We start from the raw sequence: 14579 nt of genomic DNA, 5'->3' as shown, positions 1-14579 counted from the left end.
TCAAATTTGTCAAAATCTTTAATTTTTCTTTTCAAAATGTTCCAAAATTAGCAGATGTACAAGCTCACAACACGTTGCAATTGAATCACTCAATAGAAAGAAAAGAAATGGTCTAGGTTTAACCCTCAAGAAATAACCCTGCATGCATGTGCGCGTGCGCACGCGCGAGCACACACACACACACACACACACACACACACACACACACACACACACACACACACACACACACACACACACACACACACACACACACACACACACACACACACACACAGCACTTCCCCAGAATACCAGAACCTAAAGACTTCCTTAAAGACATGCTCGACAACAACAATAAGTGTCCTGCGGAGAAGCTTTTCGTCCCTGTGGAGGAAACGGAAGACACCAGGATTTGTCTGGTGTTGGAACCTGGGGTCACCAAGCTGGATGCTGAAAAACCCTGAAGCCCTGCGGACTCCCAAACCCTGTGAAGGTTCACTCAGTTCCCAGTTCGATCCCGGGCTCCCCCAGAGTTACTGTCGAAGTGTCCTTGAGCAAGACACTGAACCCCTAATTGCTCCCGATGCACACACACACACACACACACACACACACACACACACACGCACACGCGCGCACACACACACGCACGCACGCACGCACGCACGCACGCACGCACGCACGCACGCACGCACGCACGCACGCACGCACGCACACACACACACACACACACACACACACACACACACACACACACACACACACACACACACACACACACACACACACACACACACACACACACACACAGAGGGACGCACAGACGAGGAACCAGGAACCTTACACTGGTGTGTACAGCAATAAACCCAGTCTGGAATCAAATGAATCACTTCAAGAGGAGACTTCCTGGCAGGGCGTGGGGAAAGCTTTGGTGACTCCACTAGAATTCAACAGCGCCGCAATATACCTTCCCCACAAACTCTCCCCATCTCTGTGTCAATATTAAGCCCATATCTGACCGTCTCATGTGGTCTATGATATCAGACATCTATGATGTCAGCCATCTCCATATTTGGGAAAAGTAACATTTTTAATTAAAGTCAATGGAGAAAATTAATTCAAGCATACATTATATAAATTAAATAAATAACGTATTTCTTAGCAAACTGATGAAGCCGGTCGAGTTGACATATGGCCCACGTGCGTGCCACCAAAACTCTGGGAGGAGAAGCGCGGCAAAAAAGAGTTTACTTATAGGAGACGATGGAAGATGGAATAAAGTACTATAGTCTGGTTGCCCTGTAGTCTGGTTACTCTAATGAATATAATTATACAGTGTTGAAAGCAGATTATAATGCATTATAAGTATACGTATAATAATGCATGATATGAAGTGCATAAGAAGTGTTACCTTTGTGAAAAAGTATCTGAAAGATGTGTTTAAACAAGACTGTCAATACCAAGAATGAGGCAGTCAGTATCAGTATCCTTAATTGGAAAACACATCGCAATGATTTGAAAATATACAATGCCAGCTTAAATACCACTGGGCAAATGACTTCCAACACGACATTGGAGCTTATTAGTGTCTATGTTTGCATGCCAGTAGTGCAGACACACCACAGGGAGAACATAATATATATAATAAAGATGATTTCCAGGTGCTTTTCCTATTTTTGAACAACAGCAGTCCATTACTTTACCGTAAGAGGTGATAAACTTTAATAAGCTACCAGTCAACAAAGTCTATCACATAATAACATAATCCAGAGATGTATAAAAAAATACAACTCCCAGATGGTACCAGTTTGTTGAATTTGGGGTCTTGGCCCATGGACTAAGTGTTTTCTGAAGCATTGTTCCTTACCAGCTCCGGTGGGTTTTGTTCAGCTCATATCTTTGGCTTTGAATTTCTGTTTGCTTTACAATAAACCCTTTTGTTCTTGTGTGGCTTTGCCTTCGGTCGTCTTGCCTTTGGGTTCTCTCTGACACCTTGACAACATAGAAGTTAACAAAACAACAGTTGTTTCTACTGATAGTACACAATCAGCTGGGACTGTGCCAAGTCATCAAGTCAAGTTTTGTGGGACCTTTATAAGGTAACTCGATGTGCTTCACTGGGGATATAGCTGTAACGATGCATTCAAAATATGCAAAGAAGTGCTCATTTGCACAAAATAGCCTAAAGTACAATTAAAACAATCAACCATAAAAATGAAACATAACAAAGGCTGACAAAAGTTTTTTCTGTCACCAAAGGGTGTCCCAGTTGAAGCATGCTATTTAGCATTGTGTTGTCAGATGACAGCGTGACAAGATAAGGTAGCTGGGGGAGAGGATAAGGTGGTTTAAGAAAGATTATATTGGAACAAAGACTATTACACCCATTGGAGTGCTGAATGGGGCCAGGGACGTGCTGGGCCCCTGCAGCCCGGGAAAAAGAGTTGGAGAGGCCCTCATTGCGTGCTATAGAGAGAGATCTCTCTCTATACGGCTGCTGCTACTCAAAGATTTGCCATTTCAGATCATGACAAGTGACAAGCCAGTGGGCCAATTATTGTACATGAGTTATATTTCGTCGTTGTCGGGTGGAAACCTTGTATGTCCAAAACCGTCTGTTTTGTATTTATCATTTCAAAAATGACTTAAACTAGTGAAAACAGCCGATCTGCTGTTTTCACTACTTTTGTGCAACGGCCTTGTATGATGGGGCTTTGCTTTGCGAAAACTGTCAAATGTACTGTATACATTTGAAACTTGGAGATACGAGGTTTCTGACGGACAGTGACGATTTACTTTGTTGGCCGCCCAGCCCCCAAAATGGAACGAAGGCCGACATTTTATTTTTATATTTTTCCTAATGGCCGGCCTGGACTGGCCGGGAATGAACCAGCCGTTTGGGAGTTGTCCCGCTTTTCCCAATGGCCAGCATGTCCCTGAATGGGGCTGTTCACATCCACACAACAACAACTTAAACATGGATGAAGCTGGGATAAAAATCATTTCACAGTTTGTGGTTTCCACCGAGCACTGTGCAATTTGCCCCCTAGCCATGTACAGTACATCGCCATCCCACTAATGTGATTATCTATTTCTATGGCAGAGAAAGCCCCTCTGGAGATCCCTTGTCTATTACACGGATAGTTGCCCAGAGAAAGTAAAGGGGAGGCTCACATGCTTGATTATTGAAGTTAGATATAGGCTATAATCACACTCTGTCTGTACACTTTTCTCTAGCAGAACACTTTGCCAAGCCATAGAATAGCTCAAATGCACCGTAATTATGCTTTTTAGAACATAATGTCACTTGAAATGTAAGGCATTTTGCAATGTATAATAGAAAAATAATAATAATAAATAAAAAAATAAACCAGTGGACATAGAAAAAGGCTAGACGTGTTGTTTAGGATAAAGTAATGATTATCTTACTTACTATTTTTTACTATAATCCGAGAGGAGTCCCCCAATTCGTCGGGATGGCGAGCACAGGAACACTTAAAATCAACAGGGTTTTCACCCACAATATTCTCCAGAGGCATGGGCACGTTATAGGCTAGCTTTCCTACCTTCTATAGACTTACATGATGAGTAATTTGTCATGCTTCACGTGACATCACAATGTCACCAGAGGCATGGACCGTGACATCACAAAATCGGCATGCTTCATGTGACATCACAATATCACCAGAGGCATGGACTGTGACATCACAAAATCGGCATGCTTCACGTGACATCATAATATCTCCTTATTACCAGAAATACACCCTAAGGACGAGAATGCTGATGTGATATCACAAAATGTAGGAAATCCACAGGCACGGTTCGCTCACAGCCAAGCCTATACAGCATTCTCAAGAGGAAAGAAAGCCAGCGCTGTCAAGGTTTTCATTGTGGATAATGACAAGGGCATTACTGACAACATTGTTTACACAGAAAAATACATTTTTCACACTTTTAGAGCTTATCCGTGGTAATCATATGGGCATTCCTAACACTAGATGCCCAAAAAATTGAAAATAAAGAATTGTTGTGTATTTTTATATCAAAAGTCCCAAATTGCCCATTCTTAATTATTTCCTGTGAACAGAAACATGCTGCATGATGACATAGACAGACTTTTTAAAAAAATATATAAATGAACCTTTGATTAATTACATTCACCTGTTTGATTCCCATTGCTGCACATTCCTCCAGACACAGCTGAATTTAATTACAGAGCAACTCCGTTTTGTATGTCATTCAAGATGATGTCCAAACTACCGGTATGTATTACTCATTGTAAGCGTAATGAGCATAATAGAATATGTATCTGTAAACATTATAGGTTAGAATAATAAGCAACTTGGTAACAAACATTCTGAGGCAGCCTGGTCGTGTATCTCTCTGCCTTGCTAATGATGGCTACAAACAAAACATTAGGCACATATGACTCTGGTCCCTTCTGATTGGTTCAGAAACACACAGGCTTTTGTTTCAGACTGAAACTTCAAAATAAAATGCCCGAAATAGCCATTTCACTAGGTCTTTAATATTTTCTTTTGTATATTTTGGAATATTACTTTTATTTTATTATCATAATTGTTTTGCTTGTGAAATTCATGGGAGTACTTACTGTATGGTGTTTGACATGAAATGCAAGCTTACCATAATCACAGGAATCATTCATTATGATTCAGAATAAGATAGACTTTCTTAAGAGGCTTTTAAATGACACAGAAAGAAAAACACACAAATCAATCATCCTCTTTGAAGCTGAAGATTATTTAATTTAATTAAGCTGGTTTGACAGAGCATTTTTAACATTGCATTTAGATCAGACCAGTTCATAAATCTTATCACATGTAATCAGCCTCAAGTTTGGTGCCATGTCATTATTCCGACATCCCATATCCCTTCGAAGTCTTCCCAGGTTTCCCAGGATTCTTCCCAGGGTACTTCCCAGGGTACTTCCCAGGGTACTTCCCAGGGTACTTCCTAGGGTACTTCCTAGGGTACTTCCTAGGGTACTTTCCAGGGTACTTCCCAGGGTACTTCCTAGGGTACTTTCCAGGGTACTTCCCAGGGTACTTCCCAGGGTACTTCCCAGGTTTCCCAGGATTCTTCCCAGGGTTCTTCTCAGGGTTCTTCCCAGGTTTCTTCTCAGGGTTCTTCTCAGGATTCTTCTCAGGGTTCTTCTCAGGGTTCTTCTCAGGGTTCTTTTCAGGGTTCTTCTCAGGGTTCTTCTCAGGGATCTTTTCAGGGTTCTTCTCAGGGATCTCTTCAGGGTTCTTCTCAGGGTTCTCTTCAGGGTTCTTCTCAGGGTTCTCTTCAGGGTTCTTCTCAGGGTTCTTCTCAGGATTCTCTTCAGGGTTCTTCTCAGGGTTCTTCTCAGGGTTCTTCTCAGGGTTCTTCCCAGGTTTCTCAGGGTTCTTCTCAGGGTTCTTCTCAGGGTTCTTCTCAGGGTTCTTCCCAGGATTCTTCTCAGGGTTCTTCCCAGGTTTCTCAGGGTTCTTCTCAGGGTTCTTCTCAGGGATCTTCTCAGGGTTCTTCTCAGGGTTCTTCTCAGGGTTCTTCCCAGGTTTCTCAGGGTTCTTCTCAGGGTTCTTCTCAGGGTTCTTCCCAGGTTTCTCAGGGTTCTTCCCAGGGTTCTTCTCAGGGTTCTCTTCAGGGTTCTTCTCAGGGTTCTTCTCAGGGTTCTTCTCAGGGTTCCTCTCAGGGTTCTTCTCAGGGTTCTTCTCAGGGTTCTTCTCAAATCTTTTTGTACACAAATACAATTCAAAATGTTTTAAAATGATATATGAGACAAAAATAATAGTGAATAGAATCAGAATCATCTTTACTGTCACATCGCAGGTTAGCAGGTGTAAACCAGTGGATGAAATTTGTTTTTGTGTGAGCTCAATCGTTTGTTTTCGTTCATTAGCATACCTCCAGATTAATCCCCCTATGGGAAACATCGCCCCCTGGCGATCAACAGAGGAAACTCATGTACTCCTGTACGTCAAATTCATTTGTCGGGAGGGCTGTCACTCAAAAACCGAGGCACCGCCCCGAGGGCTTAAGAGTGCCGCTCGCCAATATGGCGTTCTCTTATTCCTTCTCTGACCGATCAACACAGAGACGTGAACTCAGCCATCAACGATCTATTTCTTTACAATTAGCCTGAAGCGGCGTTTAGTAAAGCGCCCACCGGTTTACTTGGAAAGTTCCCGTACGTTAACTATACCAAGGTTCCTTCTACGATCCAGTTCGACGGTTTTCTCACCTTTTTCTCCGTGGAAGTTTTCCTCAGCGATTCCTCAGGCCTGCATCATGTGGTGAGTGTTTGTAGCCTTAGCATTTAGCTTTGCTTCGCTTGCTCCACTGCACGATAGCCTCCTGCTAGAAGGCCCTCTCTCAGGGCACTGCTTGCTAGCGTGCCCTAGCTTGGGTGTCGCTATTGTCGGTACTTTCTAGCTGGCTAGGATTTTACACTGTATTTGTCTGGTGTTTTCTTCTTGTCCCCGCCACCCTGGCTTCGCCGGCCAGGGCTCCGGGCCTCTCCTGGCAGGTCTGTTTGGCACGCAGCGGTGTACGCTGTTTTTGCCGCTTCCAGTTAGCCTCCGCTAGCTTTGTAGCCTGCCCGGACTTCGGTTCCACCGGACAATCTGCCTCCGGGGCTCGCCCTCTCTCCCGCCGGTTCGACTGGCTGCCGTTCCAGGGAGGGGAGCCTGCTAGTCCGCTCTAGCTGCTCCCACGCGGGGGGCGGCTAGCGGCGACGCCGGTTCCCGCCCTCTCTCCCGCCCTCTCTCCCGCCCTCTCTCCCACCATTTCGGCTGGATTTGGATAAAGCTGCCTTTCTCCCAGTATTCCTCCGACGTGATGGGGGAGGTGAGTCTTGCGAGTCCTCGCCGCCACGAGGACTCTGCCCCCCTCCCCCCACCCCCGCCTCAACCCCCTCCCTTCCATCCTCCATGCCGGAGGAGGGGGGGGATGGGTCGGCGGCGCCCGGGTCTGGTCCTGTGGTTTTTCAGAATGCGCTACATTCTACATGGAAAGACCACAAGTGCTCCAAGAAGCTAGACTTTCTCATTGACTGTGTCGATGTGGAAAAGATCGGCTTTCCCCTATATAGTGGAGCTATCGCGAGACCAGAGCCGGCTAGGCTTCTGGAGTCGTTATTTCCTGGTTCCTCAAGTCCATTCTGGACTTGAAGGGTCTGAACAGACACCTAAAAAAGTTCAAATTTAAGATGCTGACGTCAGAGGCTCTGATGCGTTCAGTGAGAATGGGAGATTTCCACTGCTCAGTGGATCTGAAGGACGCTTATCAGCATGTCCAAATGTACCCTCCCCACAGGAAGTTCCTGCGGTTCGCCTTCGAGGGGCGCCTGTACAAGTACACGGTCCTCCCCTTCGGTCTGTCACTGAGCCCTTGGGTTTTTGTGAAAGTGACCGAGGCGGCCATTGCTCCTCGTAGACAGCAGGGAATCAGACTCGCGGATTGGTTAACTTCCGCGAGCTCCAGCCTGGAGATGTCGTGCCACACTCAGATAGTGTTGGCCCATCTGAAGGCCTTGGGTTTCAACATCAACGTCGAGAAGTGTATGTTGTTTTCCCTCTCAACAGATTTCCTTTATTGGAATACTGTTGGATTCGGCCGACATGTCCACCCGTCTCTCGCCGGAGAGGGTGGACAGGTTTGTGGCATGCCTGGACTCCTTTCAGTCGGGCCGGTTGGTCCGCTACAAGGAATGTATGAAGTTGTCAGGGCTGATGGCATCAGCTGTTCAACTTCTACGACTGGGCAGTTTTCATATGAGACCGTTCCAGCGCTGGGCGCTGTCTCTCAGAATTCCTTCCCTGGGCCAAGTGGTGTCACACAAAGTGATCACCACGGATGCCAGTCGCTCGGGGTGCGGTGCCACCTACGAGGGGCGCTCGGCACGGGGCCTGTGGGCTCCGGAGATGTTGGTACATCACATGAACTTCTTGGAGTTGATGGCGGTCTTTTTGGTGCTCAAGCTTTTCGAGCCTTTGATCATAGATTGTCACTTTCTGGTCAGGACGGACAACACGACCGCTTTGTACTATATCAACAAACAAGGAGGTCCGTCTTTGCGTCCGCTGGATCAGCTGGCGCGCGAGATGACTCTCTGATGCGACAAGCGCCTGATGTCAATCAGGGCCTCCCACGTTCCTGGTCTCCAGAACGGCGGCACCGGTCTGCTGTCCTCGCTACGAGGACTGGTCTCTCCACCCGTCAGTGGTGAGACAGGTCTTTTTCAAGTTTGGTCAACCTCTGGTCAACCTCTGGTCGACCTGTTTACTTCGCAGTGAGGGGGAGTCCTCCTCTGGGTGTGGACACGTTCGCGCACGAGTGGCCGGAAGGCCTGCTCTATGCGTTTCCACCTCTGGAACTGATCCTCCCCATGCTGGAGAGGGTCAGGAGGTTCGGCCTGGAGGTGCTTCTTGTAGCACCGTTCTGAGGAGTGTGGAGGTCAGCGATCACCCCGCTCCTCTACAAGCCCGCTTGGCAGCTCCCTCAGCTCAGGGACCTGCTGCGTCTGACGGGAGACGAGATCTTCCATTCCGACCCTCAGGGCCTAAACCTGTGGGTTTGGCCCGTGAGAGGGAGAATCTGCTAGCCGCCGGTTTTTCACCAGCGGTGGTTGCTACGATTCAGAGTGCTAAGGCGCCCTCTACGAGGGCTTCTTATGATGGGAAATGGAAGGCCTTTGAGGATTGGTGTGCCCTACAGGATCCACCGGTGTTGGCTCATGTGGCGCCTGTCCAGGATATTTTAGAGTTCTTGCAGGACCGCTTGGACCGAAGACGGGTCCATGCTCAAGTTCCCTCAGCCCTATGTTCCCTCAATGTTAACCACTATGCCTAACCCTAACCCTAACCCAAACCCTAACCCATTCTCTACGCTCAGGGGTTATTTGGCGGCTATTGATGCCTGTCACCTGGGGGTGGCATGCAGGCAAGGGCCCGTCTAAAGTCCCTGAATTCATTAAGTTCATGCACGGTTTAGACCGTCTGAGACCTGTGACTAAATCTTTGTTCCCTGTTTGGGATCTACAGGTGGTTCTGGAGGGCCTATGACGGGCCCCGTTTGAGCCTCTGGAGAGGACCTCTTTGAAACATCTTAGTTTCAAAACGGCTCTTTTGCTTGTCTTGTCGACAGCCAAGAGAGTTAGTGACCATCTGGCTCTCTCTGTGAGCCCTGAGTGTATGAGGGTTCTCAATAATGACAGCAAGGTTCTTCTTAAACCGCATTTGCAGTTTGTTCCGAAGAACCAAGGGGTTCCTAAAGAACCCGTTGTCTTGGCTGCTTGTCATCCTCCCCCGTTTGCCTCGGAGGAAGATAGGAGTCTCCACTGTCTTTGTCCTGTTAGTGCCTTGAAGGCCTACCGTGATAGGACAGCAAGCTGCAGGTCTACGTCCCAGCTTTTTGTGGTTATGGGCATTGCCCGTCAACGAAAAGCGGTGTCCAAGCCCACCCTTTCATGGTGGATTGTGGACACTATCGAGTTGGCTTATACCAGTGCAGGGTCTGAAGTGCCGGAAGCACTAAAGGCTCATAGCACTAGAGGTGTGTCGACTTCTTGGGCTTAGGTCTCCATTGTGGAGATCTGTTTGGCGGGGATTTGATCTTCGCCATCTACCTTTGCGGCTTATTACCACCTGGACGTTGCGCTATCTGCCTTGGCGCATTCGGTGTTGGGTGTTGCTGCCTCTGCTACTGTGTAGTGAGGCAGTTCTCCCCTTCTGGGATCAGCAGGCCGCTGATCTTTGGAACGAGTGGGGGGTCCCTGTGTTTTCCTTATAATTATTTTGTTTTTATAAGGCAGACCTGTGTCGGCTCTTAGTGCATAAGGCGGACTTTGGTCTATCAGGGTCTCTCTTTCTCTATCTCTTACGCCTAGGCCCGGTGGGTCTGGGACCTTCTGGGCGGTGAGGGGTCATGTCCTTTCGGACGCTGGCCCTTTGTCGTCTGGGGGTGCGTGTGAGATGGAGTGTCGGGTTGTGGCTTTCTCGGGGAGTCTATGAGTCCCATAGGGGGATTAATCTGGAGGTATGCTAATGAACGTTTAGGTTCCGTACGGAACCCTTGTTCATTTAATACCGGAGGATTAATCCCCCGGCTTAAGCCCCTCTGTTCACGTGTTGTGGTCAGAGAAGGGGTTTTTAGAGAACGCCATATTGGCGAGCGGCACTCTTATGCCCTCGGGGCGGTGCCTTGGTTTTTGAGTGACAGCCCTCTCGACAAATGAATTTGACGTACGGGAGTACATGAGTTTCCTCTGTTGATCGCCAGGGGGCGATGTTTCCCATAGGGGGATTAATCCTCCGGTATTAAATGAACAAAGGTTCCGTACGGAACCTAAACATTCTTGTTGTTTCCAGAAAGAGAAAGAAAAAAGGGGTGGGGCAAGGGGGAAAAGAAAGAATAACAAACACAATGATCTACATGTTTACAAATACCAGTAATTTACTGTACACAAATACAACAAAGTTGAATGGTGGCAGTAAATGAGTTAACAGGAGTCCCCCATCTCTCCAGCTCTTTAATAAACATAATACATTTTCAGGTAGGTTACAAATCTAATCCAATAAGGAGAGCGAACCCAAAAGGATAATTTATCAGCTTGTGTTATAGTTCCAATTTTGTCTGTTCATTTACTTGTTTATCCTGTTTGAGTTCACTCTCCTCTCCTGAATTGGATGAAATTGATACCCAGACTTGAAAATGTATAGTTTTTGCTTACAAAATTGTGGATCAGCTATAGTGTTATTTGTCGCTATACACCTGATGGAGCATAAATGTAGCACCTCATGCTGTGTGGTGGTGTGCTTGTGATAGAGACTGTGAGGCATAGATCATGTCTGCTGCAGACAATCATATGATAGATAATTGTTTGATAATTCATTTGTGTATTTGTACGGTACACACTTGTATTAGATCAAAATAACTATTTTTATTTCATGCACTAGTTTTTAGTCCTTAAAATGAACAGCAGGAAATGGACTCACCCTGTCTCTTCCATGTGGTCGTAGATGTTGTTCAGGAGATGAAGCTGACAACAGAATGAACAGAACTTCTGACTGTTGTTTTTACTTGTAGTGTGGCAAATAGCATAAGTACTGTAGCCCTTTGTTACAATAAATCCATCACTATGGGTTGTCCTTACCATTTCCTCTTGTTTCACCAGTTTGTCTCTCTCACCATCACTGAGACTAGGGTCAGTGGTCTGATCAATATCCACCACCTCAGCAACCATCTGATCAGCATCATCCACCACGTCAGCATTTCCTTTTTATACAGAAAATATTGGAAGAAGAATTTTACCCATGAAAAAAATACAAAGACTGATTACAAAGACTCGTTTGCTACTGTAGGTGTGAAGTTTCCACAGCAGAGACATTGGGTGATACTTTCATGTAATTCTCTTTAGTTTGGTTGTGCATAACCAAGTGTAAATTCAAAGAGATTAATGGGTCCTTAATATGCTTTAACACAATTAACCCTGGAATCCCTATTTTGGGCATATCATTCTAGGTGAAATTCCAAAAATGTTCAAAATAGAAACAGCAGATCTGCAAGCTCACAATGCATCAGTCACATTGTGACTCATAGTGAACTTCTAGATGGGCTAATTCTTAATAGCAGTATAATAGTATGTGATTAAGATTTGAAAATCAAATAAAACTTACCAACTGCTGCAACACTGGGGCACTGGGTCAGAAGCACCACTATGGATACGTAGACCAGCAAAAACATCTGCATCTAGTAACAGTTAGTCATGTTGTTTGACAAGGTATTAGTGTTATTGCCTGCATTCTGCTTTATTAAATCATGCTATGATACAGTCAACTAAATGTTTACTAACATAAACAACATTGCCTTTCTCCAGTTCATTTTAAATTCACCCTTGCACACACTGATGGCACTCACGGCAGAGAAAACCATGCAAGACACCCATCTGCTTATCAGGTGCAGTTAGGGTTTCAGTGTCTTAAAGGGGAAGACCACCCATTTTCAATATTGAACTATATCATTAATATACCTTAGAGGAGTTATGTGGAAATAAAAAAAAAGTTCCCCCCCTTCTGTGTTGCCTAGAACTGGAGGATTGATTTGGGGGTTTGTATTGTAAAGTACAACTTGATGACATCACACCGTTGTACCCCAAAATCAATCCTCGAGTTCTAGGCAACACAGAAGAGGGGGAACTTTTTTTAAATTTCCACACAACTCCTCTAAGGTATATTAATGACATAGTTCAATATTGAAAGTGGGTGGTCTTCCCCTTTAAGCCAGATTTCCAAGCGGGCCACTCCACCCCCTGAGCCACTGCCGCCCCAACAACATTAACCTGAACAGAGAATGGACTCACCATTGAAACGTGTGTTTGTCCTGTCAGCCAGTTGGTTCTTCTGAGCTGAGTCCAAATCAGGATGTGACAACAGAATGGGGAGCTGAACTTATATATGCTTATATACTTATATAAGAAACAAAAATGTGACCTAACAGGAGCTGAAGTTTTTTCCTATACTTCCCCTGCAGAACGAGTACTCCTCCAACCGTCAGTACCTGCCCATCTACATTTCTACTTAAGTGGTTCTGTTGCTGGCGGTGTAGCCTGTAGATGTATCTCACAATATACTTCTGTGTTTCCCCTACAGACTTACTGCTTTGTGTGTGCATTAGCAGAAAGTGAGGAAAACATTGTTTGATCACATTTTCTATGAATTGAAACAAATGTGTATATTATTATTGGAACTAATCAAGAAGTCTGGTGATAAAGGAATCACCAGTTTATTTAACCGATTGACAGCAGCTGAGCCATTTATTTATATTTTTGTTTGGGTGCAGATTTGACCATAGATTCAATGGTTTTATCATGCAAGATCATGACCGCTTCACATAAAGTAATAGGTGACACCGGGCTCGGTGAAACTAGTTTTGGCCTTTGAAATGATATTTATTTTCATATAACTTTTGGAATAAATTGTACAAACATGTCCATGTACCCCTTGCAAGCTGCTCAAGTAGCCATAGGGGGTACTGTCCAGGGGTGCCTCAGAATAATGTGATAGTCAATATCACTTCACTATGCTTATAGTCCAGTCAATCTGAGGTTTGACCCAAAAGAAATTGCAATAGTAATGGTTCAAGGTTTTTTTATGATCCTTAGGGTCCTCCAAAACACATGTTAAAAATCTTCCAAAAATATTCTTAGTGGATCAAGGTAAATTCAGGGGGTTCAAGTTTGGGTCCCTTCACTTACTATACAGGAAAAAAATACCTAAAAAAAATCTTCTTTAAAAACCATGTTAGGGGTCTAACTAGGGGGTTTTCATGATTCTGAATCCATTGCAAGCATTTGTTTTGCACGAAAAACATTCCTCGGGAAAAAAATAGACCCCACAAAAGTGTGAAAAGTGATGACTCATCACTAAACCATCACTATACCATAGCAATGTGGGTCCATTTTTGGCCCGAGGAATGTTTTTCGTGCAAAACAAATGCTTGCAATGGATTCAGAATCATGAAAACCCCCTAGTTAGACCCCTCACATGCTACTTAAAGAAGATTTTTGGGGGGTCTTTTTTCCTGTATAGTAAGTGAAGGGACCCAAACTTGAACCCCCTGAATTTACCTTGATCCACTAAGAATATTTTGGAAGATTTTTAACATGTGTTTTGGATGACCCTAAGGATCATAAAAAACCCTGAATGATTACTATTGCAATTTATTTTGGGTCATGCCCCTTTTTAGCTTAGATTGACTGGCCTTATAGAACAGACCTGATTTGCACCCCTGGTTGGGAACCACTGACCCAGGCAGGAAGCAGACCCAGGAAGCTGCAACAACGCAGACATTTTGTCCAAAGCCTTCCTCAGTGCAGTGATAATTGAAAAAGTGAGTTCAGCCATAACGCAAAGCTTTGAATACTGGGACATCTTCATTCCTGCTCGTCTCACCTGTAAAATGTCATAAAATGTGGGTCATGGGGAGTGGTTGATATTTCATGACATTCTTTGCTCATGTAACAGTTGTGTAACCGTCCCACCAAGAATCACGCAAGAGGCACTGCTGAGATGATGGGTTCTTTACTGTAGCTGCAGTGAGTGATCACAGACACACACACACACACACACACACACACACACACACACACACACACACACACACACACACACACACACACACACACACACACACACACACACACACACACAAGTTGTGGTTAGCCTCTCCACTGGTTAATGACGTCGTACAGCAGAGGACAAGGGACTGCTCAAATATAACATCTTGTTCTTTCTTTTACATTAACATGAAATATATTTCCAAGATGAATTGTACAATGGTTTCTTAATATGGTTTTACAGTAGCTTTACAACAGGTGATCGTATAGTGGTTTTTAATATGAAATCTATTACAATTAATTTTATACAATATGCTTTTAACTTGTTTTTAACCAACATCATCCTTTTTATAGTTTTTATATAATAATGAAATGGGAAATACAAAACGAATTGAGAAAACACAAAAATACAGGTGACCAAATAAATGAAAAAGGTGTCCTACCTACAGCACCCTCTAGTGCTGGGAATGATTACAGTCTG

The sequence above is a fragment of the Nannobrachium achirus genome, assembly GCF_963921795.1.
Source record: "Nannobrachium achirus genome assembly, chromosome: 3".
Lineage (NCBI taxonomy): Eukaryota > Metazoa > Chordata > Actinopteri > Myctophiformes > Myctophidae > Nannobrachium > Nannobrachium achirus.
This window is presented reverse-complemented; position numbering follows the sequence as displayed.